The 19,710-nt window shown below is 38.4% G+C and overlaps 1 non-coding gene across 1 annotated transcript; it reads left to right on the top strand.

The window, feature by feature from the left end:
- The first annotated feature begins 7,593 nt into the window (after positions 1-7,593).
- TRNAE-CUC (transfer RNA glutamic acid (anticodon CUC)) lies at positions 7,594-7,665 on the top strand. The gene has a single exon. It is a non-coding gene; the product is annotated as a tRNA-Glu (tRNA).
- Positions 7,666-19,710: the final 12,045 nt, after the last annotated feature.

The raw sequence follows: 19,710 nt of genomic DNA on the forward strand, positions 1-19,710 counted from the left end.
AGTGTTTTTTAAATATGTGCGAACATAAAACCAGATATAAATATTTTATATTTATAACTCTTAAACTTTAAAGTATAAAGTCAATTTAAACTATGAAGCCAAATACAACTTACATTAAGTTAAATGAAATAATAAGACAATGAAAATCAAATTTACAACCTTAATTTAAAGGTTTAATTTAAAGAGATGGACACTAGTTGCTAGTCAAACATCGATATACATTTATTCCTATGGCATCAGTTCTTTTGAGTCCAGCATGCCTGAAGTATAGGGCACTGAATGGTGGCTCAATTTCTCCATCACTAGTCTCTACATGAAGGAGTGTGAAATTGTCTATAGGAAATATGTATCATAATCAATAATCTGAGATAGACAGTAAATTAAAATTTTAATTTCTATATCTCAAATTACTTTCTGAGTGTAAGAAGCCCATTCCACCAGGCTAGCAGCACAAATAAAACCTCAGACTTCCAGATCATCACCCCCTGGAATAGTGCCACGGGGTGTTTTGTTGTGCAAATGCATCAGGGAGGTAGGGAGATGGACCCAGCTCTGGAACATCAGTCCTCACAGATTGCCACTGGAAACTCCGTCACTCCTTTCTGTTTGATCCTAAACAAGCTACCGTCCCTGTGCCAAGCTTTGGGGCAAGAAACTCTTTTCTGACGTTACATATGGTCTGGCTTCATCCTACTAACTATGCAGCCTCTCCTCTTGGGGAAAAACTTTTCCATAGCAACACTACAGGAGAGCCAGGTACAGGTTCCCCTAGCTCCTAGAACCCACGTATCCTACTGAATCCTCCTGCAACACTCACAGGGCCTATACTCTTTCCTAGATGCCTTCCTCCAATTCAGAGAACCAGAGAAGGTCTGAATTCTGAGCCGGAGGGAGAACTGAGAGAAAGATACACAGAGAGAGAGAGAAGGTCAGCCTCGACCACATTCCATCTCCACCCAGTTGGCTTGCCACTGAGCTTTAGGTGCTTCCTCTTTAAAATGAACAACAAATGAGATGACGTATGTAATGATTCTGGCACAGTGTAGCAGTTCAAAAAACTATAATTACTATTGTTATTATACTCTTGACTTCAGAGTAAGAACATTGTCTCCTAAGCTGCATTGAGCAACATTCATTAAGCTGTGGAGAATTAGAGCCAGATCCATAGCAGCTACACAGTAGATACTCAATGTTCTCCTTGCCCTCAAGTACCCTGCTGAAGGAAGAAGTCTAGACTAGCTCAACTACAGTTGTAGTTTAGAGGGGTGTAGAAAGAGGCAGAAATCAAAATTCCTTGGTTCTTGACCCAGTTTGCACTATGTATTTGCTGTGGTTCATAAATTAATCACTTGACTGCTCTGAGTCTCAGATTACTCCTCTTTAAGGCAGAGATAATGTTTTCTATTTCACCTACCTCAAGGATTATTATAATGCCAAATAAGGTGTGTCGGGGCACTCAAAAACGTTAAGAAATCAGTAGTGATTTTTGAAAATCAAAGTGATATCTTGTCCAATTCCCTTATTTTACAGAGGACAAGACAGAATCCCAGAGAGCTGGGACTTGAACTGAGGATTAAAGATGCCTCTCCCAGGGTGTGGGCATAAACCATCCCCCAACCTCTCTCTCCCTCTCTCTCCCTCTTTCTCCCTCTCTCTCCCTCTCTCTCTCTCTCTCTCTCTCTCTCTCTCTCTCTCTCTCTCTCTCTCTCTCTCTCTCTCTCTCTCTCTCTCCTCTCCCCCTCATTAAACAGACAAAGCACCAAGTAAACAGTAAAAATTAATCTAGATTTCTTGTTTAAAATGCCAAGGTGATTGAGTAGGACAGTAATCAGAGTTTACAGTCAGGGAAGGTTTCATAAAGATGAGTTCCCACAGCAGGTGCCCCTGCAGTTCACAGGATCTCCTTTCAATCCCCTGGCCACGGCCATTGTTTATGAGCACAGCAATAAACTTCCCCAGCACTTAGCACTCCCTGGGACCTCTTTAAAGGGTTCCCCGCTCTCCTACTATGTCCAAGAAGGCTAATTAGTAAGCCCATCTCAGCTCCTTTACTGGAAACTTACAGAGAGCTGCATACTTTGTGGACCCATCAGTCGTTTCCTACTTTTCATGAGGTGGCTTATTTTGGTCAATGCAACACCCTGACACCTCAGCCCACTCATGAAAACTCTCACCCTGGCTCCTTCGGGCCTTGTTTACAGGAGAAAGTTTTACTCTCAGTACTTTTGATTTGGAACACTATTTGGAAAGACTCAGCTCATAAAGTCTTAACAGTTCCTTTGTTGGCCTTATCATGACCTGAACATATTGTTAACAAAGCACCCTGTTAATGTTTTGACCACAAGAACTAATGTGTTTGGGGCTGATGGTGTTGCCAAAGTAGAGCTTGCTCCTAAAAAGGGAAAGTTTTAATTCTATTTTCAAAATAAGTCATCTCACCGCTGCTATATTAGGAAATGCCATCAATCAGTCCAAGAAGCCTGCAGTTTGGGGGTGAGTGGTGTTGGGGGAGGAATGCGTGAATTCTCTTGTTGTTAAGTCTTCCCAGTGTCACCAACCTCATCACCCTGCAGGGAGGTAGGTGAAGTGCAACATCCCCAGTTTTAAAATGGGCTTGAAATTGGGCTTTTTAATTACAGAATATATAAAGGCATTCTCAGTGTGTGCAGCCAGGCTGATCCTCAGTGACTGGGCAGAGACTGTAAAATAATAAAGGTGATCTGAGGGTCGCAAGACACAGACAATGATTCGATTCATTTCCTGAATAGGCACTCTCAGCTCAGGACGTGCCCTGAACACTAAGAGTCATAAAAATGATTCCTCTAAGAGTGAATGTACAAAGCTGTCTACCTACCTGCACCAGGAGTGAAAGCAGAGATCTCACATCAGGAGGAAGGGTATTGCCCTATTGCAGGTGCCCAAGGGAAGGAGTTTAAATCCTCAGAAGAGGAGCCATATTACAGGGCAAGGGGCTCAAGCAGGCATGCTGTCTCAAGCACATACCACAGGGGAAAATGACATAGAGTGCTCCCAAAAGAGACTGCTGGAGACATCAACAATCAAGTCCCATTAGCCCATGTTCAAGGCAAAGCAATTCTGTTCCAGATCCCCCTGAGTGGTAGGGGGAGTCCAAATTCTCTGAAGAAAAAGACCACCAAAAAGTGGGGAATGAAGAAATGTTGCCCCAAACAGCAAGGCTCTGGGCATAGATTAACTTCCTTAACACTTCTGCTCTGTTGGGATTTGCAGATCATCTAAGGATACCCTTGCCTTACTAAACAATACCTCTTCCTTCCCCAAAAGCTTTCACTCAATCCTGTAAAATCATATTCTTTCCCTCTCTTTTGTAGAAACTTTTTCAACTCCCATTCTGCTTTGATGAATCTGTGCATTCTAGAGTTTATGTCAGTATGTAATACTTCAGTCTATAAAATTATAAAACTTTCATGTTTTACATGCCTTATTTATGAGTTGGTTGTCTTTTCCTTATCTCCATCAGTTTGTAAATTCATTGATAGTAGAAACTGTCTACAATTTCTTCTAAATTTTCCTCCTTACCCCAAGGAGTCTGCTCTTAAAGTGTCTGTTGTCCAACAGGATGACTTGCTATGTTTTTGGTGGATCTTATTTCTTACCTCTAAGTGTTGACAAAAAGTCATTAAAATGAAGGAATCAGTGAAGAAAAGAAAATAATAGTAGTGAGAACCCTGGCTCAGTAAGCTGTCTCAGTTGCCTCAGTTCTCCTGAAAACAGGCCAGATCGCAGAATACTCTCAACTCACAGGATACTGACATTAACCAGTCTTGGGAAATACTCCCTGCCCCACTCCCAGGGCCAGCATGGCTGACAATCTTCTCTATTAGTTACCACAATCATAATCTCATGGGAACAATGGTACCCTTCTCTTATAGGTCAGAGTTCACCTTGGTCAATTTACATTCCTGAACCTTCTAAGATTAAGTCTTCTTGCTCCATGGTCCAACCCACAAAACACTTTGATAGGTAGGAATCTGTATTAAGGTGAAAATAGTTGGTAATGACCTGAGCATGACCCAAGATGCCTAAATTGAAGAGAAATTTCCCCATCACTGGAAGTAATCAAACAGAATTTGGGTGATAATATTTAGCGAAGTAATTGTCATGGGAATTAAAAAGCAGGGACAGGAGTGAGACTACAGGTCATCACATGCATTTCCAACTATTAGGGCTCTGGATTATGAATCTTTCTAAGAGAAAGAAGATAGAGGATTTAGGTGAGACATTTCTACCAGCTCAGGTATTAAGCCAGAAGGAAATTTCATCCATATACAAAACTTAAATTCAAAGTAGTAGTTCAAAGAAGTAAATGAGGATGAAAATACTTCTATTGTTAACCTTACAGAAGAGATTCAAAAAATAATCTACGGCAAAATTCCAGTAACATCAAGCAATAAAACAGTTTTATGTCTTGAGCCAGAACTAATCAGTAAATTATTCCTTAAAAAAAACCTCATCTTTCTAAATGTGCATCCTATTTATGGAACAATGAGCAGTTTAAATCTTGAGAAAATCGTGTTCTTGTAAATTCTTATTACGTAAATAATGAACATAAAGTAAAATATAATTTTATATTTTTTTATTTAAAATATAATTTTATATTTAAATTACTAAATTTTCCAAGCAAAAGATTTTATTGCATAGGGAATGCCCTTTGCGCTTTAAACTATTAAATTAAATTTTGTAAGTAGCTGGTTTTTGTCACTCAAGCCTTGTTTCTGTTACATGAAAAGACAATGGGATAGAGCTTTAACAGTCAGATTAAGACAAGCAATTTCCATAATTTATTAACCATATAACTCTGTGGCCAAGTGACTGAAGATTCAGCACCTGTCTCAGACTCATATCACTACATGCATATGCAATTGTTAAAGAGAAATAAACAACTACTCGTTAATTTTACAATTGTTTGAAAGCATATGTATCCTTCTTGCTTCTACATGTTATAGCTCTGCACTAAACTTGTTCCATTCTCTAAATTAATCAATTTAAGAACTAACATTTTAGGAAATACTTTGTTTATAAACCTAACACTAAAGTTCCCATGCCAGTGTTTCTTTGCTGTAAACATGATAAACTATCCGATGAGTGAAGGTAATATCAGGTTTACCTAGCTAATGGCAACAATTACTATGGTTTGGGTTTCAGGGAAAAGTTACGTACCAATGGTACACAATATCTAGCTCTCAGGTGCACATTTCATTTTGAAAGGCATAAAATATAGTGGTATATATTTAAAAATTTTAAATACATATTCACAATAGGTAATCTGTGCAGATTATCTAAGATAACCAAATAAAATAATTCTCAAAATATGATTTCATAGGTCAAAGATCAAGAAATACAATCATTGATGTTTTTTCTAATAAAGTTGTATTTTATCCCATTTCTTTCATTCCAAACTACCTTTAATCACTTTATCACACAGTATATTCTATTTGAACAAAGCAGGTTTGAATTCTTCGTACTGATTCAAGCATGTTGGTTCTTACTTTTACAAAGTTTATAAAAATTCTGTTGCCCTTTCTGGTATCAAAAACCGTTTTGACAAAATTCTATCATTTATAAAAATTATCTATAACTGAAAAGAAACTCAGAAAAGCATGAGTCTTAATCTGTGTGATTTTTAAAGTTTTTTTCCTTAATTATTATAGATCAATAAATTAAAATGTGTTCATATTTTCAAACGTTTAGATTTCATTATATTTCAGAAACAAGAAATTTTAAATTCATTTTCACTTGTTTGAGTGCTAAATGAATATCTTTGAAAAGAGAACTATGTTCTTCATTTTTATTTGTGAATTGTCTTAGTTAATCTTTGCTGTTTGTTTAGTCTTAAAAAGAAACCTTAAATTAGAAACCTGGCATTTAATCTTTCAGATGTGTCATCTGAAGATACCTATCCTGGTTAATATTGTTTACTAGAACTGTCCTGTTTTGAGGGGTTTTTTTTCATGTTAAGTTTGTCTTTGGAAAAATGAGAGATTAAAAAGCATATTGTGAGAATGAATAGCCAGCAAAGGAGGAAGAAACCAGGCAGTTTTGTTGTTCTGGAAGCCAACAAGAACGTGTTTCTAAAAAGAAGACATGATCCACATTGTAACATGCCATTGATTCGCTATAGTAAGAGTATTCTGATTGATTCAAATTAGTTTAAGCAAAGCCTATGTGTATACACATTCTCTTTCAAGCTCCACTTAAACAACAATAAAGAAATAAAAAGAGAACTGAAGCCACTAAAACACAGAGAATGGAAGAAGAGACCATAGCAGGTGAGCAATATCAACAAAATGTTGGAAGATGGAAAGTTGATGGATGAACAGTGACTGACTTAGCTGAGAGGAGAGAGCCCCAGGTTTACAGGGGGAAGGCAGTCTAGAAGAAGCAACATGATTCCTACTGCAGTACTTAGAAAGGATCAGGTACTAGAGGAGTTCCTCTGGAGGGTCAGGGAGCTGAAGACAAAGTAACTGGGTGAAAATTTGTATAAGGAAAAGACAGATGCCCCAAATAACTTCCCAATCCCATACACCTTGAGAATGCCCCTCCCACACTCTAGTAGAAAATAAGAGGAAAGAGTAAAGAGAATTCTCTAGCGAGTTCATAACAGAGAAGTTTAGTAGATTTGCCAGGCAGAGCTGAAATTGGAGCTGAGATTCCAGACTAAAAACTTAGAATATTACATTACAATGTTTATACTAACAGCGGGACTCCCAGCTCTTTCTGCCATTAGGTCCTAGAAAGCTGCTACCCAGGTTTATGCTCTCCGAGCAGGAGAAAGGAGGAAACCACCTCGGGCCAAAAGACCTACAGACACCAAAGAAACAGCTGGTTCCCTGGTTTCTACCTGGTGACCCTAAGGACACATGTGCCGTGCATACTTAAGCTTCCCATCAATTCAGCTTTCAATTAAGATCAGACAGAAGGTAGCATGAAAGTCAAAGTCCAAAATGAATAAGCAGAATAAAGATAACTTAGGAGAAAGAGATATGCTGCATGGAGAAGAGAAGATGGAGTTAAGTGGGCAGGATGCTTACTTCGGAGTATCCTTGGAAGGGACGAAAGCAAGAGTGGGCAGAGAGAAATCAAGCTGCAAGGGCAGACCCATGACAGACTCAGCTTCAGTCTCAGGGGCTACAACAGCCTTTCAGGGTTATCCCAAGTTGGGCCAAGATGCCCAAGCATTCATACCTACTATGGAACACTCTTTGGATGTGGGCCATCCCAGAAAGGGGAGTGATCTTTCATGAAGCATCTCTCTGCAGCTGAGATGATCCTTGAAGGGCCCACAGCTGAAGATTCTCTCACACCACTCCCAGAAGTGGGGGCAACAGGTCCTTCCTTGGAGGGGGACCTGGGTGCCACATCCCATTTTCCACCACAAAAACATCAGAGAGATTGTAATAAATATTTTTAGAGTCTAAAAGAAGCTATTTCTACATCTAGTGAAACACAAAAAAAGAATGCTATGGAGGTTTTGTTTTTTGTTTTTAATGCGGAATATTTTGAGAACACAAAAGAGCTCTTGAAATATAAAAATATAATAATGGCAGGAATTCCCTGGTGGTTGAGTGGTTAGAACTCGGCACTCTCGCTGCTGGGGCCCAGGTTGGATACCTGGTCAGGGAACTAAGATGCTGCAAGCCACGTGGTGCGGCCAAAAAAGAAAAATAATTTTTGGATAAAAAAAAAATTCAAAATTTAAAAATTTAAAAAGTATATAATGACAGAAATTTTAAAACAGCTCCACAGAAAGGGTAGAAGATAAAGTAGAGAAAATATTCCAAAAAACTAAAATAAAACAAGAAAGATTTGGCAAATAGCTTGAATAAAAGGAACTTGAAAAATTAGAGAAACAATTCAGTTCTAATATCTGAATAATGGAAGTTCTAGAAAGAGAGAATGGAGAAAATGAGGCAAAGAAATTATCAAATAATTAATACACAAAAATAACACCAAAAAATCACAAAGGGCATGTGTTTCCAGATTGAAAAGTCCCATTAAGTCTCCAGAACAATAAATAAGAGGAAAAAGGATATATTTTTTGTGTGAAATTTCTGTACTCCAGAAATAAAGAAAAGATTCTAAAAACTTCCAGAGAGAAAAAGTAAATCCCATGTGCAGTATTATTAATTAAAGTAACACTGGGCTTTATAACAACAAAGTGGAAGATAGAGAGTAATTGGAACAACATCTTTAAAATTCTGAGGGAAAATAATTTCCATCCAAAATACCATAAGTAGCCAAGCTTTAATAAAATACGAAGGTAGAAAAAAATAAATTTTCTTCTCATCCAACTTTTCTTAGGAAGTAGCTGGAGAATGAATCCCCCCAAAAAGGAAAGAATAAACCAGGAAAAGCATGTGTTTCAGGAAACAGGAGCAAAGACAGAAAAGGATAAAGAGAATCCCCAGTTTGATATGAAGGGAAAACCCAGGACAAGAGCTTAGCAGTAGGCGTAGGGAATGACTTGTGGAATGAGGAGACAGTCAGAGGTCTTGGGGGGTAAAGGGAGGGATGGTCAAAAAAGGAAACATGTTTTGATTCTATTGAGAGGGGCTATATGCTTCTCTCTGCGATTTAAAGGATGAATCAGTACTAAGTACATAAAAATAAGTTAATGAAAAAATGATGCAACGCTTCATTTAGGAAAACAAAAAGTTGAAAGGTCAGGGCACCCTGCTTAGCTTAGCTGTGCACAGCGTTTATATAGTCATAATAAAGTTAATGCTGAACATAGGTTAAACTAAAAAGGATGATTTCACTATATTTAAAGGATGAGGAAATAGGAAGTATACGTCAAGTCTTGTGGAGAGAATTGACAGGGCTGGATTCTTTCCTACTATAAGTGGAAGTAATAGAAAATATCTAAAACTTAATCACACATATACTAGAAAGTACTGTATAAACATGTTATTTAGACATGTGGAGTTATATGCCAGAAGAAAGAGCTAAATAAATCAAGAGTGGTTTTATCTGTGCATCAAGAGTTGGGCATAAAAAGCGGTGGAAAAGGGTATTGCTGTTTTTCATTATAAATTTTCTATTATTTAACTCTATACACTATATATCTGCATTAAATACAGAATAAAATATTAATTAAAATTCCTGTTTCTATAATAATTTTACATATAATCCCTTGAAAATTTTGATCTATAATGCTTCGATTCAACCCAAGAGGAATGATCCCAAGTTCAAGTATTTTTTATGGTATCTGGGAAAAAAGAAATCTGTGAACTGATGGTGTTTGCACAGTAAAGTTGGCTTTAATGATTTGATTTCCCATCTTGGCTCTGATGAAATACAATGATTTTGCTGGACTTGACCCATTTTACCATTTATCTCATCTAACTTTTCTTCAGCCACCATTAAACAAGAAGAAACAGCTGTTGGAATCTAGGTAAATGTAACTTTCTTGATTTCTCTCCAAATTCTACATTTAACCTGGGTGAGTGAATGAAGGGCTGAAGGATCATCACATTCTCATGTTATAATTTATGTTTATGTCAGGCAAGGGAACACTGTTCATATATCAAACTGTCAAGTATTGTCACCTTAATAGAGTAAACAATTAAAAAGAAGAATTGTAACCACCATTTTAATGGGCTTCTTGTTCATTTATTTCATAAAAAAAAAACTAAAATTGATTTGTAAAAATAAACTACCCATACTTTGCCCCTTTCTTTCTTTTTAAAGTGATCCATCAAACAGACCATCACAAGTGTTCAGTAAATCTATTTTATTTCCTTTATTTTAATAGGAAAATTAGAGAATGGATCCTAGTGGGAAAAAGGCCATTGTCTGGGTTCCTGTTATCTCTTTGTCACCCATAGGGCACAGGAGATTTTCAAAGTTCTTAAAATTGTACATTATTAAAAAAAAAAATAGGTTCCTTTTTCCAAATAAGATAACCCACCACCTCCCTCAAGTGGTCAGTTGGATTAGTTTTCTGTTTCCAGAGCTGACTTGTGGTTTATTTCCAAGAACTGTAGAGTCATGTATAATGGCTGGGCCAAATGGATTATTTTTCTTTAATAAATTCTTTGGCCTTTGGGATAAAGGGGGAAGGTTACATTGAATTGTGCTGGTATTTTTAACTTCTCTATGTCAAGATAAAAAGATATTTAACCAGGGGCTAGCAGTTGTTCACGGGGTCTCCAACTCAGGGCTGCCCTCCCTCCAACCCTCTCCTCTGTTTAAGGGCTTAATCCAAACTCCATCATTTCTCATTACTTAAGGTCTTGTACCAGTTTTTTTTTTTTCCCCACTGGACTAGAGGTGTTAATTCCTGCTTCCTGAACAAATTAGCCTTTCAGTGATTACCCACCACCCACCAAAACTTGTTTAGTAATGTTATTTCCTAACTCAAACTGAATACTTTTAAAAATGTTTCCTCAGTTAATCTCTGAGAGGGGTAGGGAACGAGCACAGAGACTGAGGCTGTCTTTCTGATGAACAACAGTGAATGAAATTCTCATTAATATCTATAGTCAAATCAGTTCCAGGGCATTTAGTACCAAAACTTCATTTCAGGAGACACTTACAAAAGTCACTAGGCTAATTTCAGTTCTAACAATTCCCCAGAATAAAATATACCAACAAGAATGCCTGTGAGGTATTAACTTGAAAGAAAATACATGAGTTGATGTTACCATGTAGTTACCATTCAAAAACACGAACTTTGCTGTCCCTGTTCATGCTTTTGGATGGTAACTAAGTGAAATTCCTTTGCTAGGAGGTTCACTCCTCAGGCTTCTAGTAGGAATGAAAGGAATGAAAGCAGTCAGCCACCAGCCAGGTATAAAAGCAGACACAGTTGAATAGATTTTTGTTGTCTTTAGTGCCTAAACAATGCTTATTCAAAATTTTCAGGTTGATTTAGATAACCTAGAAATCAGCTAAATCAGATTTTGGGGGAGAGGGGTATTTCCAAGCTTTTTCTCTTTCAGCCCCAAACAGAAGATAAACCAACTCCTACTACAAAAATGGTCAGCCTCTCTGGTATTTCTGGCTCCTCATCTGACTTCTCAAGGAAGCCAAAAGCCTAGGAATGAAAAAATGTCCACACGTGCACACAAAACATACTAAACCTATGTCAAAAAAAGAGCCAAGTGTGTAGGAGTGAAGAGGATCCAGGACACTTTAATCTCAAAATACATCAAGCTAGAGCAACGTCTCATTCTTCTATACTTTGGTCTACTTCTGAAAAACTGCCTCTTGATAGGAAGACCTGGTTTCATTACTGTCACAGTACTATGAGTTTGAGACTGTTGATGGACACAAGAAAAGTAATCAACAATATAAAACGTTTCAAAATGTATGTCCTACTGTCTGAAGATCATGTATTAATATCATGATTGGATAATCTGAGGCCAACCTGGGAAAGCTGCCTCAACCTTGCAAACAGACTGCTTTGATACAGTGTTCTACAAAAAATCACTTATCTTTACTTCTGTTGGGGCTCAACACATCAGTCCCATCATTCCTCTCATTCACTGTCTTTGCTTCTCAGTTTGCTCTTGCACTGGAACTGTTTCTTCTAAAAACCCCCAAAGCACAATTATAGCATAAAATTGCAAAGGTGGCTTCACCTTTCACCCACAAAGATCTAGAAGGACGGGACCATTCAAGGTGTGGATATACCCCAAGGAGGAAATCCCTTTATCTAGAGAAAACTTTAATTGAAGAGTTTTGACTTCTACTCAAGCGGTCTGTGATAATCAAAAGAACTCAATACTGTTTCTATTTTACAAGAAGGGAAAATTCACTTATATTGACTTCCAGGGAACCAATATCTTGATTCACTTTTTTGTGTAAAGTGTTATATAGGAAAGTGTGGTTAGGGATAGTATCCCTTTAGGGGCTTGAGGTTGAGACAAACATCAGTGATTTCCTCATTTTACGGGTAGAATGCCATAATGAAGTTTCCATATTTTAGCAAATTGAAGGTCATGGCAGCCAAACAGACGTGACGAAGTACAGATTCAAAATTCATACCCTAACGTGTCTGGGGGCTTTTTGTGGGCTTCCTGAGGCTTAACCAACAAAGACTCTAGGTGTGTCTGAAATGAGACCATTCCTTTGTTTTCTGTGACTTACACTCTTCTGGGTTTGGAATATTGGTTTAATAAAGAAGAACTGAATGCTTGTGGCCTATTGCCTAACCCAGAACCCCACCAATGCCATTCCTGACGGTAGCCTCTGGGGAACGGGGGACATTGGGGAGTGACAGGCACAGAAAGGTGAGAAAAGAAAAGGCACTGCCTAGGCCAGTACTCCAAATTTAACCTCCTGATTCTGGGGTGGGATGTGAGATTCTGCATATGTCTCATAAGCTCCCAGGACCACATTTTGAGTAACGAGGACCCTGGATCAGGGCTCCTCACGTTACCTTTTAAGAAGGAATAGTTCCCCCACTCACCCAATCCCATGTAGGAGCTTGCTCCTATTTCTCTCAGACAAGAGAAAATTTTCCTGGGCCAGAGAAAGAGCCCACAGTAACACACTAATCACTTCTGCAGCACAGAAATGACCAGATGCACGGCCAGAAATTCTGCTGGGTTCCAGGACGGGTGTCTGAGAAAGAAGACAAACCAAGTTCCTCACTGTACTGCTTCAGGCCACACGGCCTCTGTAACACATTGGGGAACGCTGAGTTCCTTTGGTTTTCCTGAAAACAGCCGCTGACGCTAGCCTGTATTTAGAGTAGGATTTGAAATCCTCCACAGACTATTCTTTTCAAAGAAGCAAATCATGAAGTTGACTTTCCATATGCTTCTCATCCCTGGGGTCTCCTCACCAATTGACTGCTCATCGTGTGTTTGCCCCTGCTGCCTTTCAGTCTCTCCAGATGAAATTCAAGATTCTCCTGTAACTGTAGCAGGACAACTCCTCAGAACAATGACCTTCCAAATAACCTCCTCATTCCTCTCATGTTCAGAGAATGGGGAAGGGTGCCAGAGAGCAATGTGAGGGTGAACAAGGGCCAGAATTGTAATTTATATCTATGACCTGACAGAAAGGTGGAAACGGAGAGAATGTTACTCAATGCTTTTTGCCCCATTGTCTTAATCTCTCCTTAAGAATGTTTTGCCAAGACAAAGCATATATTTAACATGAGACATCTCCCATTTAAACTTCTTTGCCAGAAACAGGCATTTCAAACTTAACAAGGGCAAAAGGACCCTTTTACTAGAATGTTAGCTCCTTGAAAGCAGGAATTCTGTCAGCTCATTCACTGCTGTACCTCCAGCACCCACAACAATGCCTGGCATGTAGTAGGTGCTCAGTAAATACCTGTTGGTAGCTGGCTAAGAAATACATAATACTTTTATGGCACATTAGAGCTAAGAAATAACTGAGAATCACCCACTTTAAAAACTCATCTCCTTGGGGTACCCCTGGGCTGTCCAGTATCCCTTTTCCTGCACCACCTACCAAGATCTGACATCTTTTTACAGCATCCCATGTTCTGGACTCTCCCTTTGACTCCACAAACAAAATATACCTCTCCTGCATCCCCTCCTTTCAGAGCTCTTTCTAAGAGCAAATTAATCCAACCTATTAATCCGTGAACAAAAAAGCATTTGCTCTTCTCAGATACCTATTTGCACATTACCAATGACACTAACTAAAAGGAGAGGCTCTAAAGATGGGACCTTTAAGCCTGCAAAACAAATGTAGGGGAGAGCTTTATTGCTGATGTTTTCGCTACCTTCAAATAGCACTAGGTAGTGCCAGGTGGATTACTTTTTCTATCCCAAGTGGAAGAGGCTCCCAAACAAAGGACAGCACCTCCTGACACACCTGTTAGGTTTCTTCTTTGAGCAGGACTCTGGTTCAGAGACGTGTGAGTCAGAATGCTGACCGTCCTCTCCACCAGCTCTTGTGCTAACAAGTCAGGCAACTCAAGTATTTGAACCTGACAACTAGACAAAAAAATAAGCCACCCTGTTTCAAACTTTGAGTCCATTATTTCACACTTCCTTCTGCAGCCTGGAAACAATGGAAAAATCCCACCATCCAGTGAGAAACCACGTGGCATGGAATGGCAACTGAAGTTTTCGTTAACCCACATCAAATTCCATATGTTCTCAGGAGAAATCACATTCTAACCAGCACCAAGCCTACTTTTGTTGTTCTCTAAATTTTCCACAACATTAATGAGGGTATGAGAATTTTCCTAAGGCTCAAGTATGTTCTAACGGAAGTGGTTACACCACAATTCAGCAGCAGCCTCAAGAAAAAAAGCACTAGAAGTAACTTATTAAATGCTTCAGAGTTTGTAGGTTCAGATCACTGGTTCAAGCTAACTACTTTTGCTATCTGTTGATGTACAGATTGACTCAAAACCCATGATTATAAATTTAGAAGGTATTAATAATTTACAATCAGAAAGATTCCAGACCCATGAAGCTGATGTTTGCAAGAATCAGTCTTATCGTTAAGATATATTATATATATAATATACATATATATATAGTTTTGAGTTTTGCCAAGACAAATTGTATATTTTACATGAAGCAGCTCCCATTTCAACTTCTTTCCCATAAACAGACATATATATGTATATATACTTAGGTATAATACAACAGGTATTGTATTAAATGTAAGATGGAGTTATCTGCTATTTTTTTCATGTAACTAAATTTTAACATCACAAAACACATCTCCATCTGACATCATGATTTCAAAGACTCAGAAGATAAAAAATAACCTAAGAATTGACGTAAGGAAAAAGAATAGTTCTGATTTGTTTGATTTCCAAGCTTAACCCATATTTCTGCACCACCTACCACTCAGGTACCCCCAATACCACCACCTCCTCATCCTATCTCAACAGAAACCTGGGAAAGATATTTTCTATTTAGAAAGTTCTAAGAAAATGGGGAAACCTGACACTTTTATATAGCTCTGGAATATAGATTATTTTTTAAATGAGGGGTAAGATTTTTTCTAATTTTAGAACTTTTTTCCCAAAATCAAATAAAATAGCCATACTAGAATGTCCCAATTAAGTTTTTGATGGAAAGTTCTTCAACTTCCTCCCCTTTACAAAAGAACTGAGAAAGCTGAAAAGATGTATCAAACAACGTAAAAGAAAGATTTCCTGTCCATAAGAAAAATACGTCAATTTAGAGATTTCTTTATTGAGAAAAAAGTGAATAGTAACTTCAAGAGTGGCTTGAAGAAGTTGTTGCAGTGATTCCCTACATTAGTTCTAAGTAGGACAAAGATGCAGCAGAAGGGAAACAAAGTAGTGCCAACATGAGGAAGACATGTTTCAATGAGAGAGAGGATACAATTGAAGAAAAGTTTCCTACTTCACAATTTTGACCAGGGCTATAATAAATCTTTTTTTTTTTTTTTAAGAACCATTTTTGTGTGTTTTTTTGTTTGTTTGTTTGTTTGTTTTGGATTTATTTATTTATTTTTGACTGTGTTGGGTCTTCGTTTCTGTGCGAGGGCTTTCTCTAGTTGTGGCAAGCGGGGGCCACTCTTCATCGCTGTGCGCGGGCCTCTTACTATCGCAGCGGGCGGGCCTCTCACTATCGCGGCCTCTCTTGTTGCGGAGCACAGGCTCCAGACGCGCAGGCTCAGTAGTTGTGGCTCACGGGCCTAGTTGCTCCGTGGCATGGGGGATCCTCCCAGACCAGGGCTCGAACCCGTGTCCCCTGCAATGGCAGGCAGATTCTCAACCACTGCACCACCAGGGAAGCCCTATAATAAATCTTTGAGGAAATATTCATTGAGTCTTCACGAGACTCTGAGCAATGTATGAATTAAGAACCCCATAACTACCAGAGACTCTCTGAAGACCTGACATAATGAGGCCACAGCCCAGCCTTGACTAAAGATTCTGCTTGGGGTTCTGCCACACTGTAGGAAAGACAGATGTCCAACCAGATCAGTATTTCTCTGCTCACATAACTTCTTGGAGTAACACTCAAGTAACAGACCAAAATGACATCTTATTCTGCTATCTCTCTTCTTTGATGTAACACCTCAGAAATTCCCCACAATGACCAAATTTGGACCCCTCAGCTAAACTTGATGCAGAAATAATTCAGGACATGAAAACTGAGAAAAGAAGGTGGTGTACTTATTAAGCAAAAAATGTTTAAGGAAAATACATTCTTTCTTTACTTTGATCAAAATATTTGATCACTCCAAAAATGTAATCATTTGCTCATGTTTCTCATTAAGCACTGGAGAAAAAAAATAACCTTAAGGAAAAGTAAACAATCTTTAAAGAAAGTTTCTCAAGATCTAACTTGGAAAACTATAACATAAAAGATTTCCCCATAATGGTATTGTCACAACTTCCACTCTTGTGACAAACTATTTGATGACTATTACTTCCCCGGTTCTCACACTAAAAATATTTAATGGACGTTTTAGGAAAACAAAAAAATCTGTTGGTTTCAATTTTTCTTAAATCAGCTATAGTTCAACAACCTGAAGTAATTAAAAGTAAATGGGAACTTAATGTTTGGTAACCCAATCATAGCCTGTGGCTAATTGTGCTGACACAGGCAACACCAAATTATGATGAAATGAAACCATTCTACTGAAATATCCACCCCCATTCCCACGACTCAGGGTACAATGTCATATCTATCACTCGCCAGGGGTTCCTTCCTTCTTGTTACCACAAACACTCCCATTGTCAGCAGAAGTCTGACTGAGGCTTGAGGAAAAAAAAAGGGAACCTTGCTTTTTGCTCCCACAAAGCTATAAAAATGTATATAGTCACCTTCAATAATTATCTCCTTAACTCCTTATCCTCCCCAGGATAGTTTTTGGTGGGTTTAAGTAGGTAAAAAACAAATAGTTTGGAGTTCTTCTCTTTCCATAGTAATTACTTCCCATCCAAAGGAAAGCAGTGCTAATGGTATCAGAAAAGAAGGTAAAAGTTTCAGTAGTACAACTGAGTGGTTCTCAGTAGGCTCATTAAAATCATCCAGACAGGAACAAATACCAACCCCAGAGTTTCTGAATTAGTTGATCTGAGGAAGGACCCCAAGGCACTGGCCTTTTATCAAAGATTCTTGGGTGATTTTTACTGTGCCCTGTGAGCAAGGTAGTTTTCACTTTATTTTCCCACTTACTTTCACTTATTATAAAGTTTGCACTTATTTTCAGCAAAGTTAAAGCTGGAAAAAGCCTTGAAGATCACCTAGTTTGCTTCTCAAACCTCCAGGAACAGACAAATCACCAGGGGATCTTATAAAAGTGCAGATTCTGAGTCAGGAAGTTTTGGGGAGGCCTGAGCTTGTTTAGTGCTAACAAGCTCCCAGCTGACTCTGACGTGGCTAGTCGGAGGACCAGAGTTTGAGTAGCAGGGAAGTTCTTCCCCCCTTAGCTTTCACAGATGAAGAAAAGACCCAGAGACACTGTGGCTTCTTGAAGGTAACACAGCGAGTAAAGGGACAAAATAGGATCAGGGCTGACATGATGACTTGCAGCCCAGGGTTATCACACAGCAGCCACCACATGGAAAAAACATTCATTCCTTAAGAGACAAACAAACTTCTAATTTTCTATAGAAAACTGGGGGAAATTTTTATTTCATAATGGGATTTTGGCAATTTAGAGTATAAAAAACTGATTTACAATGTGGAGTTAGTGTAAAGAAATTGAGAAGAAAACTGTAATTAACACAAGTAAGAATCCATATTGTGTGTTGTTGTTTTTTTTGTTTTTTGGTTTGGTTTTAAGCAGGAGGCATAAATAAACAGTAAGAGAAGAAAACAAACTGAAAAGAAGAGATAAATAAGCAGACCATGTAAAATAGCACATGAATGAGGGCACCAAGAGGGAGAAAATGAAACAACAGACAGAAAATAAAAGAGACTGGGCTGACAAAAGGAAAATAAGAACAAAAGTAGAGAACTGGAAAATTAAACACAGATTTTAGAATAAAAGGAAAATGCAGCATCACAGAAAGAAAAAAAAAAAAAAGAAAGGAAAACCTAATGAGATGGAAAGACTCCTGGAAAAAGACCATGAAAAATGAATTGCAAGAGAATAGAAGGGAAGGTGAAGCATTTAAGAGAGTCAGAAACAGGGACATGTATATAAAAAAATGTTGTCTTATTTAGTATTAAAAACCAGAAAAGAGGTTGCATTTCATATATCATGATTTTTATATTTTTTTCTAATCATATTTGCAAAACAAAAAATTATACTTTCTCCATAACCAGAAATTATAATTTCTCTGGAACCTGAAAGAAGGGCACAGTCTTGGGAAAGGAAGCAAGAACTCCTCTCAGGTGACCATATCCTCTATGGAGAAGGAGTTGAAGAGAGAATAAAAATTAACTAAATCCAAAAGCATCCTGTTTTTCTTGTTCTGTGTAATATTACAAGACCCAGAAACTTTCTTCCCTCGCTAGGTGACCATAACGGGACACAGGCTCCTTTAAAGCCATAGTTCCAGGCACTAAATACCAACACTAGCATCCTCTGGGAAACACCTCCCCTTGCAATATATCTACAGACTAAACACATACTGCCTACCTAGTTCTGGTGGTTCTGTCTTTCAGACATGGGAAACACTGAACCTAGTTATTGCTGAATGTACTTAATGGTAGCTCTAGGGAAGCCCACTTATTTATACATTTTCACTGGCCATTTCCACTCACTGGCTGTGGCTCATTTCCAATTAAAAAAATTTTTTTTTATAATTTAAAAATAAAAAACACTTTAGAATCCCAAGGAAGAAAATGAAAATTGTTGAAGCTTGCTTTCCTTTCCTATGGACCAGGCACTGCAAATTCGAATGCTTTCAAGGATGGGGCTGGTTGTGTCAATGAGTAAAGTTGGCCTGTATGAATAAGAGCACATGGCCCCCTTAAATGTGGCTCCAGTGTGTTGCTACCATGCAGAAATGCAGGCCTGGTGCTGTCACAGGCCCGTTTTATAAGAAATGCCGATTCTTAGGTGTAATCTCCTGATTTCTAAATGTTGATAACTAGTTTTTGGTTTGGTTTGGTTCTGGAATAACTGTTTGCAATCCTCCTTTGGATTCTGCATTTTCTTTAAAGAAGGTGTAAAGCTGTACTGTGGGGTCAAAAGATAAAGGGGTAGACATGATGGTATGGGACAAGTGTATTCACCACAGGTAGACCCCCCCCCATAAAATAAAGCAAGAGTGAGTCATACTTTTATAAGACATCTTTTCATCCTAGCAAAGTGGTAAGATGGCAATTGTCTGTGATAGCCTGTAGGATTGGTGGGATGCTGTTGGCAAAACATTAACCTACCTACTAGCATCTGTTCCTATAGTTCTCCTATACATTGGGAGCATTTTCTTTCCACTTCCCAACGATAGGTCATTCATGTCATTTATAGGAAAAATTTGGTTCTTGGATTTTGACTTGAAATCCCCTGGGTGAACCCTTTTTATTTGGAGTCAAAGCCTGATGGAGAAGCCACAGAGAAGAGCTCACCCTGGCACTCATTCTGACTATGCAGGTTGTCTGGGAGGCCCAAGGTTGCCAGTGGAGATGGAGAATTTCCATGGCCTCATTGTTCAGTATCCATATTCACTGATAAAAAGAGATGTGTTTCTTAACACGATAACCTGCTCCAGGGTCTCCTGGGGCCCCACTGTAGCTGATTTCCAGGAGGCCCACATCAGTCTTCCAAAACACATCTGACACCATCCAG

This window comes from Lipotes vexillifer, unplaced genomic scaffold, assembly GCF_000442215.2.
Source record: "Lipotes vexillifer unplaced genomic scaffold, Lipotes_vexillifer_v1.1 scaffold756, whole genome shotgun sequence".
Lineage (NCBI taxonomy): Eukaryota > Metazoa > Chordata > Mammalia > Artiodactyla > Lipotidae > Lipotes > Lipotes vexillifer.